The sequence below is a fragment of the Leopardus geoffroyi genome, chromosome C3 (assembly GCF_018350155.1).
Source record: "Leopardus geoffroyi isolate Oge1 chromosome C3, O.geoffroyi_Oge1_pat1.0, whole genome shotgun sequence".
NCBI classification, from domain to species: Eukaryota; Metazoa; Chordata; class Mammalia; order Carnivora; family Felidae; genus Leopardus; species Leopardus geoffroyi.
In genome coordinates, this window is record NC_059338.1 from 56,589,118 (window position 1) to 56,607,234 (window position 18,117).

Genomic DNA, 18,117 nt, shown 5'->3' on the forward strand with positions numbered 1-18,117 from the left:
CGACTTCAGCCAGGTCACGATCTCGCGGTCCGTGAGTTCGAGCCCCGCGTCAGGCTCTGGGCTGATGGCTCAGAGCCTGGAGCCTGTTTCCGATTCTGTGTCTCCTTCTCTCTCTGCCCCTCCCCCGTTCATGCTCTGTCTCTCTCTGTCCCCCCAAAAATGGATAAACGTTGAAGAAAAAAAAAAAGAAAAAATTAAAATAAATAAATAAATAAATAAATAGTAATGTGGCTAAACTATACCCTTGCCTTTAGTTAATTAAATCATCTATCAAACTATAAATGTGTATTTTTTCTATCTAGGCCAGATACATATATGTCACCTTAAACATGTATATACACACATATAATTGTGAATACATACATATATACACGTGCAAATAAATTTTTTAAAGAAGTAAGGAAATCTAAATTAAAGGAACATAAAGATAGGAAAAATGGAATCAAGAATGAGAATAGTACACAAAAACCAGGTTTCAAAGTCTTATACTTTCTAGAGCTGCATCCCAATTTTGTCTCTGAAACCCTTTAGGCCCAAGGCAAAGGGGGAAAATAATATGTGGTGTTCATATTATGCTAATTTAGAAATATTTTTATATGTTTATAATAACAGTGATCTCAACTTTACTATTAACATCTAGAATTAATCAGAACCTATGAAAATCTTCCATCTTCCAGAGCACATACATCCATTAGCATATTTAAAAAAATTTTTAACATTTATTTATTTTTATGAGACAGAGAGAGACAGAGCATGAGCAGGGGAGGGGCAGAGAGACAAGGAGACACAGAATCCGTAGCAGGCTCCAGGCACTGAGCTGTCAGCACAGAGCCCGACGTAGGGCTCTAACCCATGAGCTCTGAGATCATGACCTGGGCCGAAGTTGGAAGCTCAACCAACTGAGCCACCCAGGTGCTCCTTTAGCACGTTTTTTTTTAACACCATGCTATCAACTTACATTTTAAGATTTTTTGGAATCCTTTTGATTGATTGGGTGTATTTGCATTCTCTCCTATCATTGTGTTTCTGATTCCTGATTCCTTAGGAATAATTTCTTAGCAACTGAGTTAACTTTAGTCAATTATCAGTTGCTATTGGAACTTATCTGCAGGTTTTATTTTTGCTTACAATTTTTTTCTTACATTATCTTCTTTCTTGAATTCAGTTTTTAGTTTGTTATAAAAAATTATTTTGTATTTTTTCAGAAAGGTTGTAGGTGTTCAACTCGGACTTCACATGTTATTATTTGCCCTGGTTTTAATTTAATTTATATGCCTTAGTTTTTAAATGATGGTTTAGTTTTGTATGTGAATTCTAATTGTCCCTTGTTAATTTAAAGTATTGTGTTGTTGGGGCGCCTGGGTGACGCAGTCGGTTAAGCGTCCGACTTCAGCCAGGTCACGATCTCCCGGTCCGGGAGTTCGAGCCCTGCGTCAGGCTCTGGGCTGATGGCTCAGAGCCTGGAGCCTGTTTCCGATTCTGTGTCTCCCTCTCTCTCTGCCCCTCCCCCGTTCATGCTCTGTCTCTCTCTGTCCCAAAAATAAATAAACGTTGAAAAAAAATTTTTTTTAAAGTGTTGTGTTGTCTTCTAGCATCTAGTATTGCAGATAAGAAGTCTGGTGCTGTTTTAATTTTTTTTTCCACTTGGTTATATTCTTTTTCATAGTTTATTACAATGTACTTCTTGTTGGAGCTTGTGTATTTTAGTGGAATGTGTCTTCATGGTATCCTTGCACTACTGTTAATGGGCTCTTTCAGTATGAAGAGACTGTTCATCTGGCAGAAATTTTGTTTTGCTGTTCTTGTTTTTGCTATTTATTTGATTTTTTTCTTTCTATTTTTTGTGTTCTCTTTCTTGAACTCCTACTAGATGGGAGTTTTAGACTAGAGCTTTTAGACGTACATATCTCATCTTTTCTGTCATCCTTTTAATCTCTTTGTTCTTTTCACTGAATTCCAGTAGAATCTTTCAGTTTACCCTCCAATTCACTATGTTCATCCAAAGTCTCATTCATTCTGCAATTCAGCCCATATTTCAATAATCTTGATAATTTCTACAAACTCAGCTTCTTTCTCATTGCATCCTGTTTTGAAGTGGGTTTTTTTTTCTTTTTTTAATTTGGCATCTTTTCCTTTTGAAACCATCCATAGTTTTTTAATTGTAGGTTTTTAATGATTCTTTCCAATACTCTATGTTTTTCTTCCTCGGGAATTAATGCTTTTATGGAATGTTGTGCTTTTTAAAACACTTGGTTGACCTTCTCATGCACTTGATATTTGGTTGCCTGTTCATATTTGTAGATGAAGGTCTACCATCAGAGATTTTTAGCTTGGGGACCACAGACCAATAAGGAGTCCCTGGATAGAATTCAGGATGTTCATGCATTTAGATTGGAAAAATGATATTATTTTACTGGCTTCAAAATGAAATTTAGCAATTCCTTCAATTATGAATATAGGCAACAACTGCAGGAATATTAGCAGTATCTGTGACTTTGTTCCTGATGGAAATCACAGACTTTCTATATCACATTAGTTTGTAAGTTGTGGATTATTATCATCACTGCTTCAAAACTTTGGCAGCGTTTGCTAGATCTTTTCATTTTATGTTTTAATAAAGAAACGAGTATATTTTTATATCATAATTTAAAAAATATTTTGATACTTTCATTCCAATGTAATTGGTTTCCTTTATAATCCTATAAGTTTTTTTTTTTTTTAATATTAAACATTTCAAAACATTCTGAGAAGGGCTCCATAGGCAGGATCAGACAGAGAAGTCCATGTGGCACAAGTTAAAACCCCTCAGGCTAGGCTGATCACGGTTGCTTGTTAGAACAAATTCCATCAGCCTGGGGAATGATCCTTGTCCCTTGCTAATGAGTACATGAGCCCCGGCTCTGTTGGTTGTGCAAAGGAGAGGTATGACGTAGGCAGGCTGGGGTGCAGGAGGTTACGAGGTACTCGCTTTCTTCTGTGAGATCTCCCAGCGTTTATGATAGCTGGGGGCACGTACTTCTCCCACAGCCCATTCTGTCCATCCTGGATCAGGACTCCCATTTTTAGGGGAGACCAGTATCGGTGCTTTCCCTTGGGGCAACACCAAAGCAAGTGGCTCTGTGTGTGGAGGCAGGCTCAGCTGTTCTGCTGCCTGTAATTACCTGCCCACTCTGGGCCCATTCCTCCTAGCCCTCTGACTCATGGGTTTAATCTAGGATTCAACTAGGTAAACTCAGATTTTCAGGAGATTCTCTCCTTCATTTTTATGGGATTAGGTGTGTGTGTGTGTGTCTTTTGGAATTTGCAGTCAGTCTGATTTCATCTGCCAGAAAATTCTCACTGTTCATGGACACTGATGATATCCTTTCTGGCACTGCAGGCTTACTGTGGATTTATTTTGACTTTTATGCTTTCTCTGATTGGGGGGAGGTGGAACACATCAACAATTATATTTAGCTGCCTTCTTGAACCAGGAGTCTTGTCTTCTTTATATTGGCTTCAGTTAAGATTTAGAATATATAGCAATGGTCCTCAAAGCTCAAACTTGCAGACCTCTTTTAAAGAAAAGCCAAAGTTTTTGCAGGCTCCTCGCTAAAGTTTACTGACTTAGCTTTAGAAACACTGTTGTACCGGGGCACCTGGGTGGCTCAGTCCGTTAAGTGTCCGACCTCAGCTCAGGTCATGATCTCACGGTACATGTGTTGGAGCCCCACATCAGTCTCTGTGCTGACAGCTCAGAGCCTGGAATCCGCTTCAGATTCTGTGTCTCCCTCTCTCTCTGCCCCTCCCCCACTCTCACTCTGTCTCTCTCTCAAAAGAAATAAACGTTAAAAAAAATTAAAACAAAACAAAACACTGTTGTACCTAAAATCTCCACTGGGTTTGTACTTCCTTTTTTTTTTTTATTTTATCTTATTCAAACAAAGACATTTGTACATTGGGAGTGATTACCCTCTAGTTCTTTCTTTTGGCTCAGCGTACTTCTTGTCCGGAGATTTTAGTGTCTTTGTAGTTATAATCATATTCTTTGGTGAGACACCTATCTTATATCAGGCATTTATAACTGTGCTTTGGTTGTAGGTTGAGAATAAGTTTAGTAAATTTCAATGGGTGCTCTTATCCCGGTTACACTCTTTTGCCTGTTATCCAGACAGCCCCTTTATTGGAGTCTTATCATTATAGACCCAGAGCAAGCCACACTTTCAGGGACTGCTAACAATAAAATTCTGTATGCTAGGTTTTCCCACATCAGAAAAATCCAAGTGAGTTGACATTGAGGTAAACATTTAGAGGTGTTTCAGTTTGCACCAAATTAATTAATTTGTTGTGACTTAAATTTGGAGATTGAAGACATGGCCCCTGCCTATATTTTGAGCTCATTAAGTAAGCTTTTGCTTCTTAAGATTATTTAACTTTCATTTTAGAATTAATGCATAATGGAAATTCTTCTTAACTTCAGTTTTTTTAATTTTCTCAGAACCTTTTAAATCTTTTATTTATTTTTGAGAGAGAGAGAGAGAAAAACAGCATGAGCGGGGAAGGGGCAGAGAGGGAGACACAGAATCTGAAGCAGGGTCCAAGCTCCGAGCTGTCAGCACAGAGCCCGATGTGGGGCTTGAACTCACAAACTGCGAGACCATGACCTGAGCCTAAGTCGGACGCTTAACGGACTGAGCCACCCAGGCGCCCCTCTCAGAACCTTTTAAATAATGGAAAAGAATAATTCTAAGAGGAAGAAGATAGATAGTTGAAAAATTCCTCCCACCTCCCCCCAGTTTTAAGCATAAAATTCAAAGTCTCAAAATGTTAGTCCCATCTCAGGTTACAGTTAAACAGAAAAGTGTCCAGAGCTGGCTGCCTAAATATCACCCAGTGGTAGTCTGTTGGTAAGAGAGAGCTGAGTTTATTGCTTAGTGTGGTCAGGAGTAAGCCTCCCTTCACAGAGCTTTGGCAGTGTCTAGAAGGGGTTGGAGAAAAGGTAATGTCGGAATGTACTGAGGATTGGAAGTTTTGCCTAAATCTGATCTTTCCATGTGGGGAATTGGGTAAGAGTCCGGGATTAGTAGAAAGATCAAGGGGAAGATTTTGAGGCAAGGGATTCAAAGACTCCAAGGGCATGCCTGTTGGTCAGTACTTCCCATTGAAGCATTGGCGGGTCTTTTGGAAAATTCCTGCAATGAACATTCAAACCATTTGCTTGGTTGCACAGGACAGTCCTACCCTCTTGGGTAGTCCTTCCTCTTGGGTGGGAAGAGTTAAAAGATGCTAACAAAGACAGCAGAATAGAAAATCACTGGAATGTGGGCCGTGAGGTGTGGTGTCCTTTCTCAGGGCCCCGGCTGATGTGTGGGTAGATGATTTTACTTCTAGGATTCTCAAGGGTTTTCTGGAGTGTCACCCTGCATTTGCTCCGCAGTCAGATCAAACTGAAGTTCTCCTCATTCTCTACTCCTCCTCACTGGAAAGCGGTAGAACAAAACTTTACTTGAAGTAGGAACACTGATGGCGTACCTGGCACATTCTGAAGTCTTTGGATCCCTGTGTGATTCTCTGAAGCTCACATCCGGGAGACAGAAGACCTGAGTGCCGGCCCCTCCACTCCGCAGCGTGGGCAGGGACAGGACCTGTGGGCTCCCCACCTCGCCCAGTGCGACTTTATAAGCAAGAGAGCTATAGCCATGGAGAGACAAGGGCCTAGACGTGGATAACATGTAGGCAGTTTGTCTCCAGAGGGACCAGCGAGATTATCAGGACAGGATTAAAAACAAAGACTCTTCAAGCTTGGCTTTCAATTATCTTTGGAGTATAGAGGGCTTTTTAGAGGCCTCCAGCTGGTCCCTAAAACAGCTGTCACAATGCAAGTAAGATGAGTCTCTCCTGTGACAAACATATTGTCTACTCTTCTCTTTCCAAATACATATCACTTTCCCACCTATATATAAAAGATCCAAATTTCCATTTTATTAAAATTTGCACTGAGAAAATGTAGCATTTTCTATCATTAAGGTACTTCAGACAGTGCCTGACACCCAGAGTGAGAGCACACATCAGATTGTTTTGTGCCCACGTATTGAACTGGAGAATGAGTAAGAGGAAAAATACTCATTTCAAAATCTTATTTCAGTGATGCTCAAAGGATCTCTCTTGCTTTCAGAAGTTTCAGAGTAAGATAGGGTCCTTTCTTTTTTGTAGCTTGGAGTAACTTTCCTGCCAACTGCCCATGTAACCTCTGTCACTAGAAAGCTATGTGCTGGCAAGCTGGCCTCCGCAGTTCAAGGTTGGAGAACCCTAGCCAACGCCCAAGGGCGGACAGAACCCAGGCGCCACGCAGTATCCTCGGGCTGCTAATTTGCTGGACACACAGAGCCCTGTTCTGTAACCTCCCCCTAGGTTGTGGGTGAGTGGAACCCATTAACATTTAAAAATATTTGCAGAAATCAGAGGGGGGATAAGGTATTTCTGGAGGGCCAGTACTCAGCGCACTTTCATGCGTGCCAAAGTTTGCTGGCACGGCTCAGGCTGTGATAGAGAACATCTGGACGGCTGCTGCTGCAGCATATAGTGCGGCGGAGGGCAGGGAACAAAGGGGGCTTGTGAGAGCGTGTTCGGTGGGGGGGGGGGGAATGCTCTCCGCAAAGGCAGCCTTACTTAATGCCTATCCCAGGCTCTGCAGGGGGAGGGGATCGAGGACCGGAATGGAAATGGATGGTTTTGCCCTTCTGTCGCCTCGGTAAGGAGTGCCAGGGACAGAAGCAGCATGGCGCTGGCTAGCAGGGTGCAAACCTTTGTTTCCACTGCTGGACGGACATGGGCCTAAGTGCAAAGATGCGGCCAATAGCAGTCACCCCCATTAGCCTCCTAATGCCGCTCCTTCTCTTGGCCCCACGGCTGGGGGCCAGGGAGCAGGAGATGGAGTAGAGAGGAGGGAGGGTTGATAGAACACTTCCAGTCGAGACAGATTTGTCATTGTTTCCCCCATTGCCAGTCCCATCCGTATGGAAACAAGATAAAATGAGTTGCATATCATGAATAGGTGTATTTCGAACACAAAAGTGCTTTTATTAACTGAAGGTTAAGGTCAGACTGTTGAAAATCTGTCATTTGTGAGTAGAATTTTGCATTGGATTCTGATTTATGCATGCTGCACCTTACCGAGCATGCATATACATGTAAGAAAAATCCATGTATAGGCATTTATTAAATCATGGAAGGCTTGCCTTGCTGATGTATGATAGGATCAGCTACAGGTCTTTATAAGAATGAATACACTGCTACTCCCTTTACCAGTCAGATACTGGGTGTAGCTATAAGCTGGTCTAGGTGTTCCAACAAACATGACGTATGTATATACTTTATTTATAAAGTCCTCCCTCTCTGTTCCCTCTGTTCTCCATGTCATCACGTCCTTCGTACTCAGCTCTGAAAAATTAGTCCCTTTTTAATATTGCTAAGAGCTCTCTGTGCTGTGGATTCATCTCAGAACCGAGACATAACTCTTAAAAGTGCTATAGGTTTTGTGCTGGCCGGGAGGCCGGTGCTAGTTGGTCTAAGACTGCGGAGTTTCTGGAATCTTCACATACGACTCATGTAACAAATACTTATCAAGTGTCTACTGTAAAGGGGTCTAGGCTTATGTTATTCAACAAGATGGTCCTTCCTTTCCAATGTTGGTGGCTCCCAATGATATATTTGGTATTTCAAACAGTGAATTCTGGCTTTTGGCTTGCTTGGAAATAGGTAGGCAAACTTCACTTCATTAAATTCCCTTTATTGCTCTGATGACTTTTTTTTTTTACTTAAATATTTTTTTGAGAGAGAGAGAAAGAGAGCGTGTGTGTGTGTGTGTGTGTGTGTGTGTGTAGGAGAGGGGCAGAGAGAGAGGGAGAGGGAGAATCTCAAGCAGGTTTTGTGCTGTCGAGGCAGAGCCTGATGTAAGGCTTGGTCCCACCAACTGTGAGATCATGACCTGAGCCAAAATCAAGAGTTGGACGCTTTACCAACTGAGCCACCCTGGCAACACTCTGATGATTGTTATTTTATATTGGCTCCTACTATTTCAGATCATTCACATTTTGAAACTTATACTACCGGGGCTCTCTCTGTCTCTCTGTATCTCTCTCTTTCTCTCAAAAACAAGACAAAAAAGAACAAAAATATTTCTTCTACTAAAATTGCCTGTTCTATTCCAAAGCTACTAGTAAAATAAGGCTATGACTTTGAATTTTAGATGATCTGAAATCCATGATCTGTCTGTCTATCTTCAGCCTAAAATAGGCCAATTAGTGTCTTAAGAGGTTTGGCATTGGCAAAAAGTAGTTAAAAACTATTTTTAGTCCTAATTGTGTTTAGAATTTGAATTCGCTTCAATTGTTTATGTTAAGAACTATACTCTGCTACTCATGTTTTGACTTTTTTAACTGGTGTTTAATATTTTAAGATTTTCTTTTACCCTTAATTTTTTCTAAGACTTTCCCCTTGCCCTCTCCTGAATTTCCAAGCGATAAGTCAGCTTCATCTACTGGCAGATTTGCAGCCAGTTCCTCCAATAGAAACAGTTTTTCAAACTAAAATCACCAGAGGTGACTTCAAATCCTATCAAGTATTGTCTCTCTGGAATATAATAAACTCTAAACTCCCTTATCTCAGAAGCGATAGGCAACTGGTGCTGTATAGAAATAGAATCTATAACTCAAACTGTAAAACAATGATCTCGACCAATTTTTAGTCAGATGAAAGCTACCAGGAAAAAATGCACAGAATTAGCACCAAATTTTGCCTCCATCCTTGTACAAATATGTATCTGCTGTTAAGAAACTGTACCCCAGTGATTAGTTCCACTCCCTTTTGAGGCTAACTTATGTTTATATGTGATTATTGTGTCTTGGGTATAATGGATACTCAGATGTTAGATAGAACTTACATTTTTGAAATCAAGGCATCATAAGGGATTGAGAAAATGGAATATTAGTCTTAGTCATATCAGTGATATAGATGTTGACACCAAAATCCTGAAAAGACAGTCAAATTTATCCCGTGTTAATTGAGAGCAAACCAATATACAGAATGTTTGTTTCTCTCATCTCCAAATTGTTAGGTCCCTTTTGTATTATGTGGAGACTCAAATGCCAGAAATGATTCATTAGGTTCCAAAGAAAATGTAGAAATTATCATTAAGCCCGAGATTGATTCCCTGAATTCACTATTCTGAAGCAAATAATTGAGTCTTAGGAGATTCTAATGCCTTAGGAGATTCTACTGTGATTTTGTTTCCTTCACCAAACTAGCCATAGTGAGTCCTTTGAAATTAATCCTCCATTTAAGAGAAGTGCTAGTGGTATAGCTCCATGTCATAATTTCTTCCTTCCTCTGTATCCAATCACCAATGGCATCTAATACTTGATGTCTATTCCCTTTGTTCATCCACTAGAAAATTGGCTCATAATGAACCTGTTTGGGCTTGCAAGGCAATGAAGTCACAAAAATATCCAGAGGTCAGTCTTATAAATGCAGTGGCTTCTTCAAATTGCCCACAGTTAGTTGGTTTTCAAAGAGGTCTTCTGAGTTTGATGGCGGGGACCCACTGCCCACTGAAGCATCTCAGGAGTGAAGCCCACTTTATGCGGTTGTTGTCTAGTCCAAAGGCTGTCCACTGGGATAAAACATCTGCACACAGCAAAAGAGTTTGGAGTTGCCCATCTGGGTATGAGGGGGAGGATCGACCCAGCTGCTACAGATGATCCAAAAGCTTTGTTTTTCAACACTGATTTTATAACCTTATTTCAGTCCTTCCCTGATGAGCTCAGCTGTCTTGTCCAGCTCTTTATCTGCATGGCGGCCCTGCTCTGTGGGTTCAGCCGGTAAACACTGTCTTTAAGCATCCTTCATGTGGGGAGATGGAACACGTTTATCGGGCGGTTTAGGCATTTCTCTTACACAGCTCTACAGACCATCTCCACGGATCTCTGCAATCTGAGCTCTTTATTTCCTGTCCCCTTGGTCTTATTCTGACTGCATTATCTCCCGGGCCCTGAGCAAGACCCAAGGTGTCATAACCCACTTGACGTCACCCACAGCCTAGCATTGGCACAATTCGGTCATCCCTAGTGTGCTCATTCACTTCATAATGTGAACACTGCTGTTGTTCTGTTAATGTAAGCTCAAGTATCAGCTGATAATTTTAACACTATAAACATATACTCTAACCGCGAACTGTCATTAATAACAAACTTCCCTGAAACATTCAGAAATTCAGCAGCGGTCTGATACCAGAACTTGCTGTAACTATGGTTGTTCAGAGCTGTGCAAATCATCTTTAACTGCTCATCACTATCCAAAAAGAGGTGATTTTTTTTCTTTTGTGTAAAATATTATTTCAACTCAGAAATCTAACCTTAACGAGGAGCCACATTGAAGAAATAGGGTTAAGAACATGGTGAACAGAGAACTCAACAGATGGAAGGTACTGAAGTCAAATGCTTCATGGCAGAGGGCAATCAGACTCTTCGTGTGAGCAAGAAGGACTTTGCTCTTACAGAAAAATTGTGTTTATCAGTGTAAGTCTCACTCAAATGAAAGGTCATTTTCAAAAGCGACATGTTAAATCCATTCAGAATTGACATTTGTAAAAGTAATATTTATTTTTCCATTTTCCTTTTTAAAGGAGTATAGGATTAGCAGTGTGTAAAGAAGTGAATCCTCATTCCAGGATCTTGTTCCTCTGACTTAAATATATTCCTAAGAGAACACATAACAGCAAAGGTCGGACACAGCCACTGCAATAAAATCTTTGGTGGAACCACGTGAGCTCGTATCCCAATGTTTATAATCTGATTTTGGGGGCTTCATTTACCACAGAGGAGATTAAAGGCTTCAATTCATCTCCTTCCTGTAGCATGCCTCACGGGGAGAGTATGTTGTCCCTAGTAATGTTTAAATAGTTCTCCAGCTGGTGGGTTTCTAAAGGTGTTTCTCAACCTTTTTATAACCTCTGCCCCTCTTTGATAAAGAAAAATCTCATGTTTCTCTGAAAATTATTTTATGCTGTGCCTGCTAAAGGGGAAGACCGAGATGGGTAAGGGAGGTGGGAGGGATTGATAGGTCCATTTGTTTTCTGTTTTCTGAGTTTCTTCACCAGCCACAAAGATTATATCAAACTTTTTCTGTAGATTTTTTAAAAATCTTCTTTTGTTGTTCTTTACTTGTTTTTAGATACTAAAGATGTTAACATAGAACACATTTTATCCAAACTATGTATGTTCCACACTTCGGTTGTATTACCCCTCTCTGGACGTGCAAGATTATAGCAGCCTGCCCTGATAAATGGACATAGCTATGGTCCCCAAACATCAAGCTATGTTTTTGAAGCACAGGATTGTTTTTAGCCTCTTTGAGGATAAAACTATGAACTTGTTTTATGTATACCTCAAAATTGTAATCGAGTTTTTTAGCTCTTGAACAAATGGTTTTAGTACAAAATGGGCAACAATTTCAGAGGAATGCTATTGTGTCATTTCTCACTTATCTGGACAAAGGAAGGAATTCTTAGGGGACATCTTCAAACTATTAGTAATTACTAGCAAGTAATATTCTGATAACTATTGTGCTTTTAGCTCTCTTTGTCCTCTTTAGGTGGTAAACTTCTCAATTATATCATGAAAATATATCTAGGTATCCTTTACCTATAATAAATCATCTCCTATTATTAGTGAAATCTACCTTTTATTCTAGTCCTGAATTTGGCTTATATGGTACTAGTAATCAGCATTTTACTTAGAACACGAGAAGATTTAAATGGAGCTTCTGAACTTGTCATGCCCTCTCACTTGCAATGATAGGACGTTGCTCCTTTCTGTTTAGTCCACATAATCTTTTTTTTTTTTAATGTTTACTTATTTTTGAGAGGGTGGGGGGACAGAGGTTCTGAAGCAGGCTCTGAGCTGTCAGCACAGAGCCTGATGTGGGGATTGAACCCATGAACTGTGAGATCATGACCTGTCCAAAGCTGGACGCTTAACCGACTGAGCCACCCAGGTGCCCCAAGTCTACATAATCTTTTGTAAAATGTTTTGGTTACATCTTTGATCTCCTCAATTTCTTTTTTCAATTTCTTGCTGTGAGCCAGAGACTGTTAAGCATTCACACTTATGTGCCTCCCTAAGCCGGTAGCAGCCTGCTAGGGTAATGGTCAGTGTTATCCCCACTTTCCAGATGAAGAAATTGAGATTCAGAGAGGTCAAGTAACTTTTGCAAGGTCGGTCAGCTAGGAAGTGGTGTAGGCAGAATTTGAACCCAGATGTGTCTGAGTCCAAAGCCTATGGTCTACGCTCCATATAGCCTCCAGAAGTAATACTTGATCCTGCTTACAGCATTCTATGGATCCTCATTGAATTACTTCTGGAGCCAATTAATTTACTTGATCTACCTTGTCCGGACTTTGGATAAGCATCTCATACCTCCCTGGACAATATGCAGCTCACACATTGATGCTTCCATTCTTCTGGTTTCCTTGTCTCACCCTGATCTAGAGACTATTGCTGAGCAAGTCCCTGTAGTTATAGTTTGCTCAGGCCAAATTCTATGGATGTCTTCTTTTATCCTGTAGTCGTTTGTTTGTTTGTTTGTTTGTTTGTTTGTTTGTTTTGTCTTGTGGAGCTTCTCCTGTGAGTGAAATAAGACTTTTTTTCTAAACTTCAGGAAGCTGTTAATGGACATTAAAATATTGCTATCTGTCATGGGTTAGCAAAGTCCATCTAAGACTGCATTTTGACAAACCAGACTTCATGGTGACACCAGACTGGTGTCACAAATGTGATGATGGCGACTATGTCTCTGGGTCATGGTCTGGGTCAAAGTGCTCTGAGGGAACTTTGCTATCTCTGCAAATTGAAAAATGTTGACAGGAATTTAAGAACCCGAGAGTCTTAATTTTTTTTTAATGTCAATTTTTTTTTTTTGAGAGAGAGTGAGAGTGCCAGCAGGGAAGGGGCAGAGAGAGAGGGAGACACAGAATCTGAAGCAGGCTCCAGCCTCTGAGCTGTCAGCACGGAGCCTGATGTGGGGCTCGAACCCACGAACCATGAGATCATGACCTGAGCTAAAGTCAAACACTTAACCGACTGAGCCATCCAGGGGCCCCAAGACCCCGAGAGTCTTGATGGCAGTGAAAGCTGTGTACGTTAAAAAACACTATCTGGAATTGCTTCAGTGAGAGAAACCAAATTTGAGAACCAACTTCATTTTTCTTAGGTATTTTATTTCCTCAGCAACAATGCCAGTTCACTGGTAGAATTTAGTCCTGAGCTTTCTGATGATGAAGATAACTAATATTGCTGTACTCCAGAGCTGAGAGGTAAAATCACATGAGGCGATTCAGACCATTTTTTCTGACAGTAATGGCAGAAAGTTAATTGAATTTCAAAAAAATGTACCCATTCAAATTAAGCCGTATCTGAAATGAGGTCATTTTTTTTAATGTTTATTTATTTATTTTTGAGAGAGAAAGAGAGAGAGAGAGAGACAGACAGACAGACACAGAATCTGAAGCAGGCTCCAGGTTCCAAATTGTCAGCACAGGTCCTGATGTGGGTCTTGAACCCATGAACCGTGAGATCATGACCTGAGCCAAAGTCGGACACTTAGCCGACTGAGCCACCCAGGTGCCCCTGAAATGAGATCATTTTTATGTGCTGAATGATGAATGTCCTCTGGAGAAGATGCAAAAGAATAAATAAATATTAACATAGGGAATTTGATATCCTACTTAACAGCAAAGATATTTAAGAACATTTTCCAAAGAATACATACAGGTGACCAACAGACCTATGAAAAGATGTTCAGTATCACAGATTATCAGGGAAATACAGACCAAACCTACAATGAGATATCACTTCACACGTCACAATGGCTAAAATCAACAACACAAGAAACAACAGGTGTCAGTGAGATGTGGAGAAAAGGGAAAGCCTCCTGCACTGTTGGTGGGAACGCAAACCGGTGCAGCCACTCTGGAAAACAGTATGGAGGTTCCTCAAAAAACTAAAAATAGAACTACCCTACAATCGAGCAATTGCACTACTAGATAATTACCCAAATAATACAAAGATACTAAGTCAAAGGGAAACATGCACCCCAATGTTTATAGCAGCATTATCTATGGTAGCCAAATTATGGAAACAGCCTAAGTGTCCACCTACTGATGAATGGATAAGGAAGATGTGGTATATATATACAATGGAATGTTATTCAGCCATAAAAAATAATGAAATCTTGACATTTACAACAACATGGATGGAGCTAGAGAATATTATGCTAAGTGAAATAAGCCAGAGAAAGACTAGTGCCATATGATTTCACTCATGTGGAATTTAAGAAACAAAACAAATGAGCAAAGGAAAGGAGAGAGAGAGAGAGAGAGAGAGAAAGAGAGAGAGAGAGGCAGAGGCAAATCAAGAAACAGAGTCTTAACTATAGAGAACAAACCGATGGCTACCAGAGGGGAGGAAGTGGGGGGCTGGGTAAAATAGGTGATGGGGATTAAGGAGTGCACTTGCTGTGATGAGCACTGGGTATTATTGTGTGGAAGTTTCAAAGTACTGTAGTATACCGTATTACACATCTGAAACTAACATCACACTATGTATTAACTAACTGAATTTTTTTATTAGAGAGCGTGCGAGCAAGTGGGGTAGGGGCAGAGAGAGAGAGGAAGACAGAGGATCTGAAGCAGGCTCTGTGCTGGCAGCAGAAAGCTCGATGCAGGGCTTGAACTCACAACCTGTGAGATCATGACCTAAGCCGAAGTCAGACGCTTAACCAACTGAGCCACCCAGGTGCCCCTAAATAAAAACTTAAAAAAAGATGTTTAAGAAAATACAGGGACATTGTTTAAGAAACAGTGAATTTTTAAAGACCAACATTTTATGAATTCAAGTATCTGATACATGTTCTTCCACTTAAAACTCGGCAGTAAATGGAATGTCAGGTTTTATCAATGGGGCAATTCTATTTTTAGAAAATTCAAATGCTAAGCTTAAACTGAATTGTAAGTTTAAACTGAAAAGTTTAAGTAAGTTGGTTCATAAATGCTGATATTTTAAAGTAATGTCATTGCATGGAATTATTAACTGAGTGGTCCTGTATAAATTTTTAAATTTATTTTGTTTGTTAATAGAGGAAAGGTTAGTTGCAGGAGGGTTTTTCCCTACTGAAATAGGGAACTAAGGAGTAAGGAAAATAAGTTTCATAGTAATTAGGAATTATTTGTTGTGTTCTGAAATTTGCAAAGGTAATCAAAATTATTTTTTCCAACAACCTCTATATGTCTAAATTCTTGCTAGATCTAAGACTATGTTGCAGAGCAGTACTGCTTTTTTCCAAAGGGTATATTTATTCTTTTGAAAATAGAATACAGCCTTCTCGGAAGTAGACCTACTAGATGGCTTCCCTGTTGTACACAGTCTTAAGTTATTTTGACTTTATTAAAATGGAAGTATTTCAGTTCATTTCACTGTTATTCATGTAATGTGTGTTAGAACCTGGGAAAAATACAAAGCTAATTCCCATCCCTAACCTCCCAGGGGATAGCATCTGGTTGGAATTCTTCATTTTTGAAGAGTGCTATTTGCCTTTTACAATGACTGCTACATTCCACATCTTCATTTTATTCTAATAATTCCATGAATCAGAGCAGTTGAGAAAACTGAGTGTAGATAACTTACAGAATCGTTTTATTATACAGTGGCTAGTTGCTATGTTCAGAGCCTTCTGACCCCAACCAGGGGACAGATGTGTGAAAGAAGACCTCAAGTCCTGGTTGATGAGTTACTAGCTGCTCAGCCTTGAGTCAGTCACTACTTCTGGGCCCTCCGTTTCCCCAACTGTATAGTAATTGGGTGGAGGTCGATAATCTCTGATACTCCTTCTAGTTTTAAAGTTGCAAGGTGATTTTGCCTAAGAAAAGTCACATGACAACCTGTTTCGAGGCTTAGTCTCCTCCTCAACTTCTCTTCCTGGGTTAATATTCTTACTTCTTTCTGTGAATCCAGATAGAACTGAGTTTTTCTAAAGATGTGTCTTTTCTCTTTTCTTCCTAATTCACTTCATTATAGGTCAGGGCTTTCGGCATTTTCTGTAACAGTCCACTGCTGTGCTTCCTATTTCTAGGACCTTTTTTCCAGAAGTATATTTGGCTCCTTTGAGCCCATTTAAAGCTCTTTGCATTGGAAAACTCTGAATTCTCTTCAGCAGTAGCACTTGCTCTCATAGGACTCATTGTAAGGATTTAATATCGCTTCCACATCATCTTCTATGACCTCAGTAAGACTATCCAGTTGTACAAACGATGGCGTATTGGGAATTTGAGGCATATCAAGTTCAAGACTAAGGAAATCAGGTCCACTCTCAAATTAGACTTCTTTCCACACACTTTTCATATCACTTCCCACCATCATTTTTCAATATTTTTCTTAACCTGGTAGTAGGATGTGCCAAAGTCCCTGACATATGCCGCTCTCAGCCTTAGTGTCATTGCTGAGCTATGAAATGGGTGTCCATCCAGCCCATCTTGGATATACTATCACTTCGTGCTGCATTGGCTGCTGTATGAATTTGTGTTGGGTGGAGGAAGCTTACAATTTAATATTTTGCTGCCAAAGACTACCAAGTTTATTGAGGGACCAGGGACGTTGCTCTGGAGTAGGAGTGCTTTCATTGAAAGGTTATCACTCTCACCTTACCTATTAACAACTAAGCAATAACCACAAATTAACTGCTTACTCAGAATACCTGTTGTTGCCTAATACCAGCAAGTTTGATTTGCTCTAGCCCATTGGTATTGGGTAGCGTTCTGTGGATGAATAAACTGGAGTTTTAAGTTCCCGGTTTAGTCTCCTCTAAGCAAGAGAGTGAGTTGGTCTGTGTGGCTGCCTTAAAGCCAGTCTTTTTTTTTTTTTTTTTTTACATACACTAAACATACAGGAAGGTATCTGTTTCCATGAGAGACTGGTTTCATCTGCATTAAAAGCAAATTGCAGGGGCGCCTGGGTGGCGCAGTCGGTTAAGCGTCCGACTTCAGCCAGGTCACGATCTCGCGGTCCGTGAGTTTGAGCCCCGCGTCGGGCTCTGGGCTGATGGCTCAGAGCCTGGAGCCTGTTTCCGATTCTGTGTCTCCCTCTCTCTCTGCCCCTCCCCCGTTCATGCTCTGTCTCTCTCTGTCCCAAAAATAAATAAACGTTGAAAAAAAAAATTAAAAAAAAAAAAAAAAGCAAATTGCAGCAGGCATTCATCAATTTCTATTATGAACTTAGGTTCAGGAAATTTCATCTACTGCTGCCTCATCTGTATTTACTCCCTATCTTAGATTTTGGTGCTAGACAAATGTCTGTAACATTGAAGTCAGTTAACCATGTCTACCATTTAAAATTCCTTTGTGCTCTTATACATAAACTGAGTGCATTGTTTATTAACACTCAGAAGCAATGAGTTTAGTAGGAAGGGCACTGAGACAGTTTGTCCAGGCAGGACTATGGAATGTATGTGGTGATGGTGGTGGTGGTGGTGGTGGTGGTGTGTGTGTGTGTGTGTGTGTGTGTCTGGGCATGTACACAAGCGCTCACGAGTTTGCTCACGAGTGGATGGATTTAAGGGGGGTACTTATGTAGCAAGTAAACAAAATGTTATAAAAACTTCACCCAAGATATTACACATTGACTTGGGTATGTCCTCAGCCTGGCTGGAACATCGTATGTCCCATGAGAAAATCTTCCGTCTGCGCTGTGTTCTTTGACTCCTTCTTCTGGGAGACGTCCCGATGAGTCAGGTTGATTCCTCCTGACAGTCACCTTCACAGCTCAGGTCAGAAGCCATCTCTTTAGTGAAACCTTTCTTGACATTTCCAAAAATCCAGGCCAAACTAATAGCTTCCATTTTGGTGTTTCGTGCATTTTACCCACTTGCGAGAGACATTACGGTGGGTGTTTACAAATCTGTCTCTCCAGCTGTATTGTGACTAATTTGAAGGTGACAATTTTGTTTTATACAATAGAGGCAGTGTAGCAAGTTACGAAGAGTCTGAACTTCCAAGCCAGACCTGGTTTCAGATCAGTTTCACTATGTTGTCTG

General features: G+C 40.4%; 1 long non-coding RNA gene across 5 annotated transcripts in view; it reads left to right on the forward strand.

The window, feature by feature from the left end:
• LOC123585133 overlaps nucleotides 1–18,117 on the forward strand; it is a 154,635-nt gene that overhangs the window by 21,650 nt on the left and 114,868 nt on the right. The window lies entirely within an intron of this gene.